The following is an 18,185-nucleotide window of genomic DNA, read 5'->3' as shown; positions in this document are numbered from 1 at the left end:
CTCAACAGTAGCGCTAAAAGTTGACACAAGATGTAAAGAGATTATCCAGCCGTCCAATCTTACTGCTCTATGCCGGTTACACTGATCTCAGGCGGTGAGAAGAGCTGGGGGCGAAGAGTGAGGGCCCACCTGGAGAACGCTGGCATCTCTCTGCAGGGACGGAGTACGTGCACCTGTCTCAGGGGTCTGGAGACTGTATTTCTTCCCCCACTGCACCAGCAATTAATATTTACAGAATGCAGTTTCACATTCTGTCTTGAAGTGCCTCTAAGTTGTCTTAACGTCGTGTTCCTATCTCCTACAAAACTGTAAAGTTTTTGGTGTGGAGACCTGACCCTTTATGTCTTTATGTCTCCTGTGAATATCCTCGTTGACTGAGTGAGTAAATCACATCTTTGATCAGGACTGAGTGCTGGCTCTCTTTGAACGCTCACTCACACTTTCCCCCACTTTGATCCTATTAGTCAAATCGAAGAAAATCTGCCTAATCAGTATAACCCATTTCCCTGTAAAGAATTCACTTTGTTTTTGGAAGGTAACAGAATTAAGTTCCTAAAGATCTGAGAAAGGTCCTGATATGTAAGTTTAGTAAATAGATATATTTTCCTATGACCAGTAAACTTGCATTATTTTATAAGCAAAGCTCCCAGTCCTTAATTAAGTATTTTGTTTTTAGGCCACATACAGGGTAATTAACTTGAATTTTTCCATAGAAAAGCTCTGTGAAATTGGATGAGTGATTTTTCATGATTTGTGGCATCTTTACCATGTAAATTGCTAAAAACAAAACAAAACAAAACAAAACAAAATATGATCTTAAACATGCTTCATCATCTGTAAAAACTGACCCTGTAACATTTCTGGCAGTTACCTCTTCCTTTTGTCAGAAACAGGAATGATCTGAAATACTTCTAAAGGCATTTCAAAGATAAGTGCTTTTAAAAATCACAAATGACAATTAACCGTTCCTAAAAAGAAGCCCATATATCCTGCTGAGAGGTGAATTGTGTTTAGACAAATTTAGAAGACGACATTCTAGACCTAGCAACACCTAGAAGATCTTTTCACACATCATTTGCTTTTTTTTTTTTCCTTTTTGATGGATGGATGAGCAAACTTTAAGGAGTTAATGGGCAGATAAAAGTTGAAATGGAAAAGGACAGTAATGTTAAGACAAGTTAAAAGCTCTTTCCGACACCAGCTCCCAACACTGCCTCCCCAGCCGTTTCTCCTGTGAACTTTTTGTGTTTCATTCATTTGGCTGGAATTGGAAATGGAGAGGCCAAGAAAAGGCCACATCCTGCTTCATTGACTAAAGCTCTCCCACAAGCGAGTTTAATGGGTTAGAAGCTAATACCAGGGACGGTTCTAAGAAAAGTTACCCAGTGTCTCCAGACCCAAGAGGCTCCCTGCGGCTCAGACACTTTCCCTGGCCCGCCACTCCCCCTCTCTCTTCTCTGTGGAAGTGTCCCGTCCTCCACAAACCAAGGGGCATCTATTAGGAAACAAATCCAGCGCTGATAGAAGTGCAGGAGCCTCGTTAACAGGGGGTCTGGCTGAGAACTAGCTGTAAGTACACCTGACTTAACAGCAGGCTCCTGTGGGCAGATAAGCTCTGAAGAGAGAAATCAAATTTCCTTTAAATTTGCAAACTATTGTTTCCTTTTATTTACCCTCTAACAAGGGGTCTTTCTACATGAACCCTCCCAGTTAGACTCACTCTCTCTGCACGCTTCTGTTGTGACCATTTTCTGCCATCATTTCCCCATGGTTCCTTCTGAAGCACATCAAGGAAGGGGCCACAGGGAGTGAAAGCCTTTCTGCCACTGAGCACGCGAAAGGGCTTTGCCCCGCCTTCACCCGAGCATCGTGCTTTGTGGTGTGCGTTTTTTGCCCTTTTTCCTGGAGTACTGCACACGAGGGAGAAGTGTGCAGTTCACGATGGCACAGCGAAACTGCCACAAGGTAAAAACTCCTGAACAACCAGCACTCAGACTCGGCTCACAACAGGACCAGCAGCTCAGCCTCCTAGGGCTGCAGAAACCAAGGGCCACAGCCTGGGGCCTCCAAGGAGCAGATTTGTTTTCTCACGGTTCCAAGGCCAGGACTCAGAGACCCAGGGGCTGGCAGGGTTGACGCCTTGCCAAGGCAGGGAGGGAACACCTGTATGGGGCCCTCCCCTCACTCCTGGTGACAGCTGGCCATCCCCCGGGGGCCTCGGTGTGTGGACACGTCCCCCCAGGCTCCTCCTCCGTCTTCACTGGCCTCCCCTCTGTGTCTCTCTAACCGTGGGCCATGACCTGATATCTGCAAAGACCCAGTTTCCAAATTAGGTTGCATTTGTCTTCACAGGTTCTGGAGGTAGGACCTCAACATGACTTTAGGGGGTAGGGGGGGCACAATTCAACCCATGAGAATCACTGTTCCAGGCACCCTCTCAGCCTCCCTTCTGGTCACCAGCCCTTCCCGCACCCAGGGAAGCCTCTATTCTGGCTTGTGGAAGCCTAGATTTGTCTATTGACCTTTATTATTTTTTTTTCATTTTTAAAAGTTTATTGAAGTAGAGTTGATTTACAATGTTGTGATGATTTCTGCTGCACAACAAAGTGATTCAGTTATCCAGGTACACATATCCAGTCTTTTTCAGATTCTCTTCTCACAGAGATGATCGCAGAAGACTGGGTAGAGTTCCCTGTGCTGTACAGCAGGTCCCCGTTGGCCAGTCGTTCCATAGACCTCAGCGAGCGTGTGCCAGTCCCAAACCCCCTGCCCATCCCTCCCCAACCCCTGTCCTCTTTGGTGACCATAAGTTTGTTTTCAAAGTCTGTGAGTCTGTTTCTGTTCTGAAAATACTTTTATTTGCACCCTTTTTTTTTATTCGAAATGTAGATAATATCATGAGATGTTTGTCTTTCTCTATCTGACTAACTTCACTTAGTATAATCATCTCTAGGTCCATCTATGTTGCTGCAAATGGTATTATTTCATTCTTTTTAATGGTTGAGTCCTATTCCATTGTGTATATGTATCACATCTTTTCTACCCATCTTAAACATCCATGAATAGAGGAATGGGTATTGAGCTTAATTTAAATGACACATTTCAACTCTTTGTGGTGTGATACGATTTTTTAGGGTGGCTTTCAAATGTTAGTACTCAGATCCGCTGAACCGGGCCCACCATTGATATCTCTGATTAGCAATCAATTTTATACACAGGATAGTTTGAAAAATCAGTTAGCCTATCATAAAATTATCGGGCAGTTATTATGGAAGAGAAGTGAGAGGGTTCAGAACATACTACCCTCAAGGATGCTACTTTGACATACCCCTTTTAAGCTGAAGGAATCTGAGAACCTGACTCCCCACCCCCACCCCCATCCCTCTCCTCTGAAACAAGTCCTAAGATAAGATCCTTGTGACAGGTGCCCTCCCTACACCCAGAGGAAAGATGTGTCCTGTCTCCAGGATGGAGGGATGCAGAGAAGAATCCCTATGGATAGACCTGTTCTGTCCTGTTTACCACACCTGCCTAGTACTCCTTATCCTAACCCATCTCGCCAAAATTCTCCACTCTTCATCAAATCTAGCATAAAAAACACGCATACTTAATCCTTTCTTTGTGTCTTCATTTCGTTATGGAGGCTCCTGTATCACATATAATTTACAGTAAATACATATGCATGCTTTCCTACTGTTAATCTGTCTTTGTCAGTCTGACTTCAGACCAAGCCAAGGACCCCAAGAGGGTCCTGGGAAACTGTTTCCTCCCTTACAGACAAAGTCAAGTAGGTCTGCTTACTGCAAATTTAATCTAAGGCTTTGTTATTATTATTGCTTATTGCTTATTACATTATTGCTGTTACCACAGCAGTGGGACCACTTTAAACAAATGGATCAGATACATGCAGGTCAGCTCCCCAGCAGGACACACACCTATCTACATGTCCCAGTGACTCCCCTATTCCTTAGTTTAAGCCAGAGTTCCACCAGAGTGGCAGAACCTTAACCCTAGTTGATTTTATGATTCAGGAGTTGGGGCCTCAGTTTTGGGGGCCTCTGTAGCGGGGAGCCGGGGAAGGGCTGATGGATCTCTCAGGCCCTTTTCTGCTGAGATGTTCTCGGGTCTCTGATCACAGGCTATTCACTACCTCGGGCTATGGACAGGGTCAGCTCTTCAGCTCCTTCCTGTGCTTCTGACCCAGAGAAGCTTCTGCTACTTCTAAGCCGTGGGGCCCTGGGATCTCTGTTTCATCTCTTTGTTCCTGTCTCCCGGGGCCTTGCGCCTCCCTGGAGCCCCACGGGCTGGAAGGCACAGACCATCCTGCTTTGATCCCATGCTCTTCCCCTTAGGACAGTCTACCCAGCCCAGGAAAATCTTTTTGGAGGTGGGGGAGGTGGTCTCTCTCTTGATTATTCTCCTAATCACTTTGTGTAAGCCTTGACTTTTCTAAACTCCCCTGAAGAGTTTTCTTTCCAAGAATATCCATGTTTTAAGACAGTAATGCAAGGTGGACAGCTGGGTGTATAACTTCGGACAAGTTATTTATTCTAATTAAGACTATCCTCATCTATCAAGAGAAGATAAGAACAGTTTCCATTTCACAGGGTTTAGGGAGGGGGAGTTAAATGAGCTGAGCTTACCTATATAAACGTTTATAACTCTTCCTGGCACCTAGAGCGACTCAGATGTCCATGATCATCCATTTATTTATTAACAGCATAAACAGGGAGGGAAGACACAGGAACAGGAGGAAAGGACTCAATTTCCAAAATAAGAACAAGCAGTTATTTCCCACTTACAAAAAGCCATTCTAAACCCAACAACTGGATGGTTGAAGTGAAGAAATGCAGTGAGACGCCAAGAATGGAAATGTTAATTACGCTCCATGTGCTTCAATGAGGGTAGCTAACGGTGTTGGGAGAGTTTGGGGGAAATCTTTGCCTGTGTTCTAGACAAAGGATTTCCCCTCTGGGAGGTAAAAAAAAAAAAAAAAAATCTACCTCAGCTAAAAAGTCAGCTAAAAACAGTTCTGTCCAATAAGGTCAAGTCATTCAAAAAAAGATAGAGTACACACCATCTCACCTAAAAAGATGGAAGGAGAAATGATGGCTTGATGGAAGCTATCATTAACTTTTCAAATGATCACAGAATTACCCAATGAAGTAGAAGCCAGGGGTTGTCAACACAATTAGTCCTCGCTGGCTGAGTAAACACCAACAGGGAGGTAGTCACTTCTAAATGGTTTTTCATTTTATCACTTTCGGTGGTGTCAAATACTCTACAATTAAGACTTAAGTAGCGTGTTAAGTGACACGGGCCTCACTGGATCTGAAGATCACTTTCATGGTAAACACTTTGTTTAGAGTGCCATACACTCGGTGGGGGAGAATAAATATTAAATGAAATGATATTGACACCCAAGGTATCACGTGTCTGAGGTGTTGACAGTCATCTCAGCTGGAATGCACGGAAACCCAACTGGATGTCTATTCTACTCGGCAATTTATACTCATCAACAAGTTGAAAGGCATCTTTGAAAGTGAGAATTAGGGACCAGCTGCCCTTCCTCTACATTAAAATGGGGGGGGGGTGTAAACCAGAACGCAGAAGAAGGGATTTACGTTGCCTGGGAGCTACAATGAACCCAGGGTCAGGAGGGTTGTCAAACACAGCCAGCGACCTGCAAAGGCAAGTGGAGGACCTTCAAAGATGTTAAAACACCAGAGACGTAATTTGTGCAGATTCAGGTTCACTGATGCTTCAAACTAAAACATACGTGTTAAAATGAACAGATTCGGGTGAACTGGGTGAGCCAAGACTCTTTAAGATTGTTTTTATCCCAATATACTGCAATGATTTAAAGGGTGCAAATATTGAGAAAGTCAGACATCTCAAACTTTCTGCAAATTTCAGGATCCTAATTCCAAATTCAAGTATTGGGTGCTAATTTTCACAGCTACTCTCTATGTAGGAAGTCACTACTATAAAATAATTTAGTGGATGTCACAGAGACTGGCCATAGAAAAATTATCTAAAAATTCTAATGTGGTCATTAGTTTATCACATGTCTTGTGCTGCAAATCATGAATTACCCAGAGGGTGTTTCCCAATGAGTAACTTAAACAAGAAAGTTCTAGTTCATTGTTCTCTTTCGATAAGATAAAATGTTGATTAAAATAGAATTCCATGCAGAGATGAATACTGTGTAGGACAACCTTTAGTGGGTTGGGGAAACATTTATGATACATTAGTCTTAAAAAAAAGTAGATCACCTAATTATGTAAGTTATCACTTTAAAAAAAATTGAAAGACATCTTTATAGCACAAGAAAACTACAATAGGAAGACGAGCTGCTCCCATGAATGACGCAGCAACGACTGGGAGCAGGAAGTTCACGACCAACCGGCCACTTGAGCAGAAACAAATTGGTCATTGACGTTCTTCACCCTGGGAAGGCAGCGGCACCAAAGACAAAAACTCGGGAAAAACTAGCCAAAATGTGCAAGACTACACCAGACGTCATCTTTGTCTTTGGATTCAGAACCCATTTTTGTGGTGGCAAGGCAACCGGCTTTGGCCTGATTTATGATTCCTTGGATTACGCGAAGAAAAATGAGCCCAAACACAGCCTTGCGAGACACGGCTTGTATGAGAAGAGAAAGACCTCAAGAAAACAGAGAAAAGAACGCAAGAACAGGACGAAGAAAGCCAGGGGAACTGCAAAGGCCAATGTTGGTGCTGGCAAAAAGAAGGAGTAAAGATTCTGCAGTGACTGTGTCTGTGGTGATTGTGCAAAATTTTCATGAGGGGCTTAATCAGCGAAGAACTTTTACATGTCAAAAAAAAAAAAAAGAAAAAGAAAAATGCAAGAATAAAAGAATAAAAATGAATAGGCCAGCAGTATTTCTCCGAGATAGACTTAAAGGTAGCTTTCCCCTTCTTTCTCATTCTTGTGTTTCCGAAACTTACTATGATGAATATGTATGACTTTATAATGAGGAGCAAAATCTATTATAAAAATAAAGAACATTGTGTCTTAATGGTGAAGAATAGATTAATATTCTCACAAAGAAAATGCTATCGTGGAGCAGAAAATGCTACCTAATGAGTTGCCTGGGCCCCTCTCATCCCCCAGACCTCGCCTCCAACCTGGGTGGAGGTGAGTATGCTTACGTGGACCAAGAGGGGAGGTGAGACCATCGGTTTAAAAATATCATCTGGCTAAACCAAAGGGTGCAGAAATCACCTGGCATTTTAGGGTAGGATGAATCATCCGGGTGGGACTTACTCTGATGAAGTAGAACCACCCTCATGAAAATTATGCCTCTCCACCCAAACGCATATGTATCCATATGTATCCAACTCGCCTTGTATTACAGCTGAACTTGACTGATGCGTCCTCCCACGCTGTGGCATTTGGGAAAGCTTGGGCAAAGAATGAGCCGCACTTTCACCTTAGCAAAAGCTTTCCCCACGTTATAAATGAATCACAGGGTTTGTGTTTAAAATTTACAAAAACACTTTCAGTGCTTGCTTTGGCAGCACATATACTAAAATTGGAACGATACAGAGAAGATTAGCATGGCCCCTGCGCAAGGATGACACGCAAATTCGTGAAGCGTTCCATATTTTTGTTCTACAATTGCATTATTAATAACCATTTCTCTCCATGGTACAATGTAAAGTCTATAATGTCTTGTTTATCACATCACCTAGAATGGTGTAACGCCTTTATTGAAGAATCAGTAAGATGTAACAAATTGTGAGGACGTATTTATATAGTTACACTGTTTTTTAACCAATTTATGCATTTCATATTTTACTTATTTTCAGAGGGTGTATTTTTTTGTTATTCTTACCAGTTAAGTTACTCTATCTATTATGCTATATAAAATAGTTAATGGTATATAAGGCTTTCTTCTTTATAAATTTTAGTTGCATAAGATACACAATTTTAATATAATGCTAATTTTTAAAGAAAAGTTGAAATGTAATAGATAATACTAAATAGTAAAGATGAAAGCCATACAAAATGGGATAAAGTATAGAATAAATTTCCTATTTGTCTCAGCAAATTTTCCATTCCACTTCTCCAGAGGGAGTCATTTAATCTGTTTCTTAAGATCCATGATATAATAATCTGTGTGAATGCAATTGTGTTTAAATATATGTATTTTGTTTTGTAAAAAAATAAAATAAAATAAAATAAAATATAGTACTGAACACCAAAAAAAAAAAACTTTCAAAAACATCACTTCCTAATTTATTAAAACACATTCTTTATGGAATTCTTCCCTGACCAAACTTAAATTATATGTACTTTGCAGTAATAAATTGTGTTTTTCCATTCAGGTATAGTGTAGTTTTTGAATAGTCAGTCATTTACATAAAACCTTCACATTAGAATCAGGCACAACCATAGAAACGACTGAAAGACGTCAGCTGCCATCTAAACTTCTTTAAAGATCACAGCAAAGGGGATCAAACCTCTGCATGTATACTTTGCAGGATAGAAACTGTCAATATTTATTTTTTTAAAAAACATTGAAATAAAGATTGGATGTGACCCAGGTCAACTGCCTGGACTTAGAAAAGGGACCAGCGCTTTATCCCTGGAGCATTTTCCCCACGGCAGAAAGCATCAGGATAAAAGAAGCGCCAAGAAAAACCCCAGATTTCTGGAAGCGGATGTAGGGATGTGTGCCCTGTTTCCCAGTGTTCTCTTGGGAGGCTGTAGCTTCCTCGAGAAACATCATGGCCAACCCTTTCTGAATTCTAGAGTAGACGCTCTCTCCAAGGGTGGTCCTCCCACCCCAGCAGCTTCCCCTGGCCTCCATCAGTGGGTTAAGGATCCAGCGTTGTTGTGCCTGTGGTGTAGGCCAGGGGGTACAGTTCTGATTTGACTCCTAGCCTGGGAATCTCCATATGCCATGGGTTTGGCCCTAAAACCCCAAAAAAAAAAAAAAAAGAAGAAGAAGATGGCAGGTGATGTTTAACTTCACAGACCTAAAAGATCATTGTCAGGAAAGTTGTGTGTGAGTTGGAAGAAGATGCCAAAGAGATGTCTTAACTTTGTCCCCTCGTGTCCCAGTCTTTCCGTATCTCCATAATTGGCTCCTCTTCTACTCTCTGGCTTAAATTTTGAAGAGATTTAAGGGTTCGGTGTTAGGCTCTCTTTTCTTGGTGCAACACTCATTTGCCAGGGAAGCGCATCTACACTGATGCTCCAGTTTAAGCCCAATACAACATTCCAAAAAATGAAAATTGGGAGTTCCCACTGTGGCTCAGCAGTAACTCCTCTGACTAGTATCCAACCAGCATGCAGGATGATGGTTGGATTCCTGGCCTCTCTCAGTCGGTTAAAGGATCCAGCATTGTCCTGAGCCGTAGTGTAGGTTACAGATGCAGTTCAGATCCCTCGTTGCTATGGCTGTGGCATAGGCTGGTGGCTACAGCTCTGATTCAACTCCCCCCCCCCAGGAATTTCCATATGCCATGGGCGCAGCCCTAAAAAGACAAAAAAAAAATGCAACTTGGATCCTGATGGCCCCTACTCAGATCCTGTACTCTTTGTTGCTAGGATTAATATCCAAAATCTGACCCCTGTCACCCCAGCCCCAGCTTTCCTCCTCTTCACTCTCAACTCCAACCACCCCGGTTCCTCCAACAAGATCCGCTCCATCCTGCCTCAGGCCTGTTACCCTGAAATTCCCAGTGTGTACAAAGTTTCCTCTTTCTATCTTGCTATAGACCCAGCTCTCTCCCTCTCCTGCTCCAAGTTAGATGGTGAGCCCAGGAAGCCTTCCCCAACCCCGGGACTTGTTATACGTTCTCACAGTGGCTTATACTTTTCCTCCATTGTAAATCAGGATCGCAACTAATTTTGCAATATTGCTTTTGTTCTTCTCTGTCCTAATAACCCAGAGGCACCACAGGCCTGGAACCAGGTTGCTCCTATTCAACCCCACACACCCAGGACAGACAGGGCCTGGGCTGTAACAGGGACACGTTCCTCCTCATTACTCAGTGCAAATGTTCTACCCACTGGATCCTGACTTGACTTTAAGATCCCTCGTTTCTTGTACACACCCCATCCTCTGCCCCTTCCATGATATTTTGTCTGTAATGCTACACTTCACATTTCCACCTGCTACACCTCTAGCCATCCTGGAGGGCCATTTGCTCTTCATCCTTGACCATGAAGTTCATGTCTGCCCTACGTGGTCTTTACTCCTGTAAAGAGTGGGGCAATCTCTGGGTTGTTCCAGCTGCCCTGGATCGCTATGGCCAAGCTCTACAATGATCTGTAGGCAGGCATCACCTCTGACCTCCATATTTTTAAATTGCCAGGTGGTAAGGACCAGGCACCCTCTAACTTTATATGCACTGACGACACCTACCGTAGATTTCAGATCATGCTCGCTAAATGAATGGTTATCCACAGAAATGGTGGCATTGAAGGGGTTAATATTATTTAGAAAATTCTCCAATGTAAAGTACCTCATTCCTACACAACATTGGACAAAAAGAGAATTACCATTCTCGCATGTGGACCGTGATTTCCAAAGAGCTAAAAAAGAATTTTCCTGCTCTCGGATTTCAAGCAGCATAAAGAGCTGTTCCTAATCCAGGTGTTGTTGGGATAATGGGATCTTGCTAGAGCAATGACAGTTTCTATGCCTTTCCACGGCCAGGTGGTCAGATGGCAGAAGGAACACTTAGAGAGGCTGTTTGGCTCATAGGACAATAATATGTGAGAGAACGAGGTTTCCCGGCCATGTTTGAAAGGCTCTGAGATAGAAGAGGAATTAGACTATACTGAATGGCCCCAGGAAGCCTTTATAGGAATGATGATGCAGATGTTTCAGGGAGCTGAGTATTTACTGAAGACGAAGGAGAACATGATGATATCCAGAATTTTCCAGTGACAGAATGAATGCCCTGCGAAAGCATTGAGTCCCCTTTCACTTCACGCATTCAGGAAGTTGCATAAATATTTAACAGGAAGACTACAGGAGATTCGAACGCTGCAAGGCTGAATCTAGCATCTTTCACACCTGAGATTCTTCAATTCTACTGTAACAACAGCTAAAACCTACAGAGTGTAAGCACCTGCCACATCCTGGCCTAAGCATTTTACATGCATTACCTCAATTCATTGTCACAACGACTATTATTACACCCACAATTAAAGACAAGAAAACTGAGGGACAGAAACATTGAGTAATCTGCCTTCATTCCCACAAAGAGTAAGAGGTTGATACCAGAAGATCTTCTTCCCAAGCCCAGACGTGGGTCCACACGGCAAGCAGTTTGCCTGGAAAGCAAACAAGAAGGCGGAGGTGGGTGGTCTCAGGGGGGCTGTGCTAAGAAGAGATCACTTTGGGGACCAAAGGCACAGACATTCGCAAGTGTTCAAGGCTGGCCCAGGCTCTTGCTTACACTCCTGTGTGACGAGCACAGACAGAGAGAGTGCAGAACACACCACTGCAGAGCATGACACAGATGAGTTAGAGAATATGAAAACGGTGTATTTTGGGAGCTCTCATTGTGGCTCAGCAGTACCTAACCTGACTAGTATCCACAAGGACGCAGGTTCAATCCCTGGCCTCACTCAGTGGGTTAAGGGCCTTGTGTTGCCTTGTGCTGTGGTGTAGGTCACAGACGCAGCTTGGATCTGGTGTTGCTGTGGCTGTGGTGTAGGCCAGTGACTACAGCTCCGATTTGATCCCTAGCCTAGGAACCTCCATGTGCTGCAGGTGCAGCCCTAAAAAGACAGAAAGACAGAAAGACAGAAAGGAAGGAAGGAGGGGAGGGACGAAGGAAGGACAGAAGGAAGGAAGAAACAGACTCACAGACATAGAAAACAATCTCATGATTACCAAAGGGGAAGGTTGGAGGGGAAAATGAGGAGTTTGGGATTAAAAATTACACATTATTATACATAAAATAGGTAAACAACAAAGACCTACTGAATAGCATAGGAACTATATTCAATATCTTATAATAACCTATAATGGAAAAGAATCTGAAAAGATATTATAAAATATACTATATATTCTTATAGTAGATACATAGGTAGATAGATATCACTGAATCACTTTGCTGTACACTGGAAACTAACATAACATTGTAAATCAACTGGCTTCAATGGAAAAAAAAGATGATTTATGCTGTAATGAGAGATGATACAATTTATACAATGTATAAAATTTGGGAGAACTAACATGTGCAAAGGAAAGGGATAAGTGAAATATGAATTAAATCTTACAGTGAGCTAGATTTTTAAGAAATACTTCAATTTGATTCAAAAGTGTAATATAGTTGCAAAAAAATCAAATGCAGGAAACCTTGTTCTGTGGTAACTTAGTAACTGCTTGGGGAACTAGTGTCTTGTACTTGGGCAAACACTAATGTAAAATAATTAACTAACAAAATATGAATAAATAAAAGAGTGTTTCAGAAAGCATACAGAAGACTATCAATGGGGTAAAACCGTATTGACTCTGGAAAAGTAGAAAATGAGATTCTAGACTTGGGGTGCATATCAGTCATACAAACAGAAACACGAGTGTCTCAAACCCTGCCTCTTTCAAGAAGACTAGTCTTCACAATGGAAAAAGCAGAGCGAATGTTCATGAGAGAAAACTACAACTCAAGTAAGGAGATGAGGTAGCATCCAGGTACTCCAAGTGAAGAGAGGGATGGATGGATGGATGATGGATGGATGATGGATGGATAGATGGATAAGATATAGATAGATAGATAGATAGATAGATAGATAGATAGATAGATAGATAGATTTCTGATTAATTAAAAAAGGAGTCCCTGGACCATTGATTATATAATCTTTGAGAAGCTATGGATACTGGAAGAATAAGGGAAGGTGACTCCATTAACTACAGAACAAGTGAGGTAAATACCAACTCCCAAAGTGGAATATGAAAATAATTGTACATAAGCCTTTAGATAATTCTCGTTACACTAGAAGGACACATCAATGGAATGTGATGAGCACTATTTAAGTATTTTTAGGCCAATATTTTGAAAAGATCTAGTACGACATTGCCCTGAACAGCCAGGAGGTGTAAATTAGCAGTTCTTAAATCCTGCAGAATGATCAATGGCTCTCAACCGAAGCAGAAAAGGGAAGAGCTCTTTCTCTTTATCTCATGAGCATTGTGTCTTACTCATCAGTTTTTATAGTGAAAAGAATACAAGGTCTCCTTACAATTATATTGGATGATGGAATTTTTTTATGGCAAAATGATTCCCTTTACTCTCACTTGTGAAGCCACATGCATGACTTCGGTAGTTGTTCTCCTTTAGACGACCTCCTGGGTTGGTATTTGGATGTTCTTGGGTGTTCTGGTTTACAGAAATCCCCATTTTGAGCATGTTTGTCCTTTCTGTTGAAACTGTTTGCTGAGTTAACAATGGTTACTTCCAAAATTATTTTAAACTACTTTAAAATTCTAATTTACTGACAGTGGCTCCCATGTAGAGATAGATGCAGACTCTTCATGACAGCACATACACTGCAGAGGCTCAGCCACACAATCTGTGTTCCAACCTCTGTGCTGCTGCAATTTAGTCCCTTTTTCTATATTCTTTCCCTACTCTGCCTGGGAGCTCTGGATGTTGGATTGAAAAAAAAAAAAAAAAAGAAAGAAATTTAGAAGATTTTATTTATTTATTTTGGCGGCCCTGGCCACAGCATACAGAAGTTCCCAGGCGAGGGATTGAACCGCACAATAGTAGCAACCAGAGCTGCTGCAGTGACGATGCTGGATCCTTAATGCACTGTGCCACACAAGAAATTCTAGAAGGTGTTTGGTTAGGTTTCTTTCTATTATAAGTTGTAGAAACCCAGCCTAAGGGTTAAAAAATAGAAAAGAAAAAAAGAAAAAAACAACAACTTAAGAAAGGGACCTGGAGTTCTCCTCATGGCTCAGTGGAAATGAATCTGACTAGTATCCATGAGGATGTAGGTTTGATCCCTGGCCTCGTTCAGTGGGTTAAGGATCTGGCATTGCTGTGAGCTGTGGTGTAGGTTACAGATGTGGCTCGGATCCCACATTGCTGTGGCTGCGGTGTAGGCCTGATCACTCCCAAGGCCCCTCTTTCTAATGCCATCGGGGTTAGGGTTTCGATTTATGAATTTTGCGGGGGGTGGGGGAATGCAGACATTAGGTTCATAGTAGACAATAAACCTGGGGACACAGTATTGGTGAAACAAAGTGAAGAAAAAAACATTTGTTGGCATCCAATTGGCCAAGGACCTAGGATGCTGGGTATCAGACAGAATATCCTCAGGGCATTAAAGTGACAGAACAAGGGTGAGATGCAGGGTAGAAAAATGTAGGACAGGAGCCGAAGTCCACAAAGACTTGAGGGCACGTTCAAGAGTCTGGTCATGGAAAATGACAAGGAAAAGCACAGAGGGCACAGCCTGAGGGCAGACCCCTCGGAGGAGGACGTTTCAAAAGTGAGGTCAGGCCCACGCAGTGGTGCGCTGCTCCTCTCTCGTGGAAGCTCCAACAAATTATCGAAAAGTTAGTGGCTTCAAACAAGCAGAAAATGTATTCTGGAAGCCGCAAGTTCAAACTGGGCCCTTGGGGCTACTGTCCAGGAGTGGACAGAGCCGCTTGCCCCCTGGAGGCCCTGGCATATTTCCCAGGCATGTCTGTTTCTGGTGGCTGCTGGCATTTCTTGCTGTGTAGTCTCCTGACTCCAATCTCTATCTTGTGTTAACTATCAAACATCCCCCTGCCTCTCTCTTATAAGGATGAAGGTGGCTACCTTTGAGGTCTCCCTGGATTATTCTGAATAATCTGACCATCTCAAGATCTGCAAATTAAAAGCGCTGCAAAGACATTCCTCTCTGCCTCCTTCTCTCTCTTTCTCTCCGCCCTCCTTCTCCCTCCCTCCCTCCTCCTTCTCCCTCTCTCTCCTCTCTGTCTCTCTTGCTCTCTCCCCCTCTTTCTCTCATTCTTCGCTCTCTCCCCCCTCCCTCTCTCTGTCTCTCATCATCTCAGGTGACACTTGTAGGAACCAGAAAGTAGCATGTGGTGATCTCTGGCGGTGCCTTTGTTCAGTCTATCACAAATGGTAAAATGGATGTGGCAGCTGGGTTCCTAGGAAAGAGCTGGAATTGAGTTAGACCAGGGGTCTGCAAACTACAGCCTGCAGGCCAGTGCCAGTTTGTGTAAACAAAGCTTTACGGGCGCACAGCCATGCCAGTTTGTTTACATATCGTCTCTGGCTGCTTTCCGGCTACAAGGGCAGAATTGAGTCCTGAAGACAGTAACCATATGGTTCTCGAAACTGAAAAAATTTACTATCTGGCCCTTCATAGAAAAAGTTTGCCAATGCCTGAGTTGGACCAAGAATGTGATGGAACGATCCAGGGAAGGTGACAAGCTTTTCACTTAACAATTGATCAGTAGTCATGTGTGGGTAAGAAAGTCAGTGGGAGAAAAACCTACAAGATACCGCTGGATTTTACAGTTAGACCATGACAGTTTGGGGTTTAATATTTCATTAAAATTATGAATGTAGAAAACAGGCATTAAGAAGAAAATCCTGGCGTTTCCGTCGTTGTGGTGCAGTGTAAATGAATCCGACTAGGAACCCTGAGGTTTCAGGTTCGATCCCTGGCCTCGCTCAGTGGGTTAAGGATCCGACATTGCCATGAGCTATGGTGTAGGTCACAGACGTGGCTCAGATCTGGCGTTGCTGTGGCCGTGGCGTAGGCCGGTGGCTACATCTCCGATTAGACCCCTATCCTGGGAACCTCAATGTGCCGCGGGTGCAGCCCTAAAAAAAGATAAAAACACAAAAAGAAAAAAAAAGAAGAAAAATCCTAAGAAAATGGATGTTTGTGAAATATTTGGCCATTTACTTAATAAAATATATTGGCTATCCCCTAGATTTAAATATATACATACACACACACACACACACACACACAGTGATAACTTAGTTGTAAACTACATTTACTCGAAAATATTTTCTTAGAAGTACGTAATGCAATTAAAGGGAAAAAAATGGAATCTGAGTATAATAGTGCGGCAGGAAAAAAACAAAGGTGGGCCTATGGTATTATTTGAGTCAGGAAAGACCTGAAGATGCAGACAAAGCGGGGAGGGGGGACACTGGAGGGACAGGGAGGAGGTGGACAGGCAGTGAGGACGCACCTACCTGGGGTGAATGGGACAGGACCCGGGGAGGGGGTCCTGGGAGCAGGGCGTCGGGCTCCTCTCCAGGCCACCGAGGAGGAGGGGTGAACAGGGCCCCCGGACACCTTGAGATGCGAGCAGAGAAGGGCTTAGGAAAGTTTCTAACAGACGGGGCGTGTCTAACTCCAGATTTCAGGGTCGGGGGCTGCCTGTAGGAACCGGATTAAAGCGAGAGCCACGAGGAGCGGGTGGGAAGTTTCATGGGAAACCAAGAGTGGGGTTGGCCGCTGGTTGTGAGGAGGTCGAGGCGGGGCCTTGGCTGTGAAAATGTGTTTAACAGCTGTTGTCGGGGAGGCGTGGAGGGATTTCAGGGGAGGCCGCGGAAGGGTTCTCACCGGTGGATTGCAAGGGCAGTTTGGACGGGACTAAATGTAGTTTCTCTTCTCCCGGGGGGACGCAGTGACTTCCTGTAAGGTGACTCCCTATAACCCAGGACTCTTCTGCCGGCCCCAGCCTCACTCTCTGAACACTTCTCTCTCCTGCACCCATCTTTTCTTCCTACGGACGTCACCCTCACAGCTTTGCCACCCACTGCTCAGAGCTAAAGATCCAGGCTTCTATGACAGGTTTCCTTGTGATAAAGTGCAGTTGACTTGGTGACTGAGATGGTTTATGTATTCGCCTCAGGGCTCTTTCAGGGAAAGTCTCACCGCATTTCCAGAGGCTGGGTTTTCCAGAAGTGTCATTGCCTCACAAGTAGGGCCTTTCCAAGTCTGTCCTGGCCTGAGCTGTGTGAACATCTCCTACTGCTGAGGCTGGGCTCCCAGGCCTTCTCCCTCCTCTCACCTGTAGCTCCTACAACACGTCTGTATCACTCCAGCCTTCACTGCACCCCACCTGTGGCCACTGCAAATGCCACCCACCTTCCACTGGCCCCTGCTTTTGGGATTAGCCCACATTGGGTCCAGGAGAATTTTGGAAACAATTCCATAAAGCAGGAAGCCTTGCACATGCTGTTCCTGTCCCTGATGGCCACTGAGTCTGCAAGTGGGTCACAGGCCCCCCAGGAAAAGGCGGAGGAATAAGCCAATCTGTCCCTGTGGTCACCATCCACCTTTGAGGTCGGCGCTGAGGGTCAGGGGTGCGTCGCAGGCACCCACGCCAGGGTCCCACGTGGAGGAGAGGGAGAAACAGTATCCAAACCACAAATCAATCAGCCCAGAGGCTTTGCCAGGGGCGAACAAAGGCTCTGAGCTGTTTCGTCTCCCTGTCCTCCCCTGCTCTCAGGTGTACGCCAGCGTCTCTATAAACAAAAACAAGAAGGGCGCAAGGGTCCTTCAGACAAAGCCAATCATGAGCCCCTTGTGGCTGCTGAGTCGAGATGAATGGTGCTCCCCTGACTCAGGAAAAGCAACATCAGATGTGCTGGGGATCTCAGTAACACGACCATCAAGCACAGGACCAGCACAGAAGGTTCTCTTGCAGCACCTGGAGCTACAAAAGTCTGGAGGGAGCAGGAAAGGTACTTATCCTTAGGGCTACCTTTGAAACTCGTTTTCCCTCCTTAATAGAGGCCTGCCAATCAAATTCCTAAAGTAAGAAAATGGCTATTCATACTAAACAGCAACTGAGGGAAAGGCTGGGTCTCACTTAGGTAAAAAAAAAACCTGTGTTTTTGGAGCTCCTATTGTGGCTCAGCGCATTAAGGACCTATGTTTTCTCTCTGAGGATGAGGGTTCCATATCTGGCCTCCTCCGTGAGTTGAGGATCTGGCGTTGCTATGTGCTGCGGTGTAGGCCTGCAGCTGCAGCTCTGATTTGACCCCTAGCTTGAGATGTTGAAGGTATGGCCATAAAAAGAAAAACAAAAAACTGTGTTTTACATGCCCCAGGAAAGAGAAAATGCCTTACTGGTGCTTTAGGATTTCTTTTGAGAAAATTTGTATTGCATAAATGAATCATTGATCCAAATCGTGTCTAACACAGGCTTGGCTTCACTCAG

General features: G+C 43.9%; 1 non-coding gene and 1 pseudogene across 1 annotated transcript; both read left to right on the top strand.

The window, feature by feature from the left end:
* Nucleotides 1-6,361: 6,361 nt before the first annotated feature.
* LOC125113501 (40S ribosomal protein S24-like) lies at nt 6,362-6,809 on the top strand (annotated as a pseudogene).
* A 720-nt stretch (nt 6,810-7,529) lies between these two features.
* LOC125113662 (U6 spliceosomal RNA) lies at nt 7,530-7,636 on the top strand. Its single transcript, XR_007131529.1, has one exon. It is a non-coding gene; the product is annotated as a U6 spliceosomal RNA (small nuclear RNA).
* The last annotated feature ends 10,549 nt before the right edge of the window (nt 7,637-18,185 follow it).

Source organism: Phacochoerus africanus, chromosome 13 (genome assembly GCF_016906955.1).
Source record: "Phacochoerus africanus isolate WHEZ1 chromosome 13, ROS_Pafr_v1, whole genome shotgun sequence".
NCBI lineage: Eukaryota > Metazoa > Chordata > Mammalia > Artiodactyla > Suidae > Phacochoerus > Phacochoerus africanus.
The sequence above is the reverse complement of the archived record's forward strand: the minus strand, read 5'-3'. Positions and strand labels throughout refer to the sequence as shown.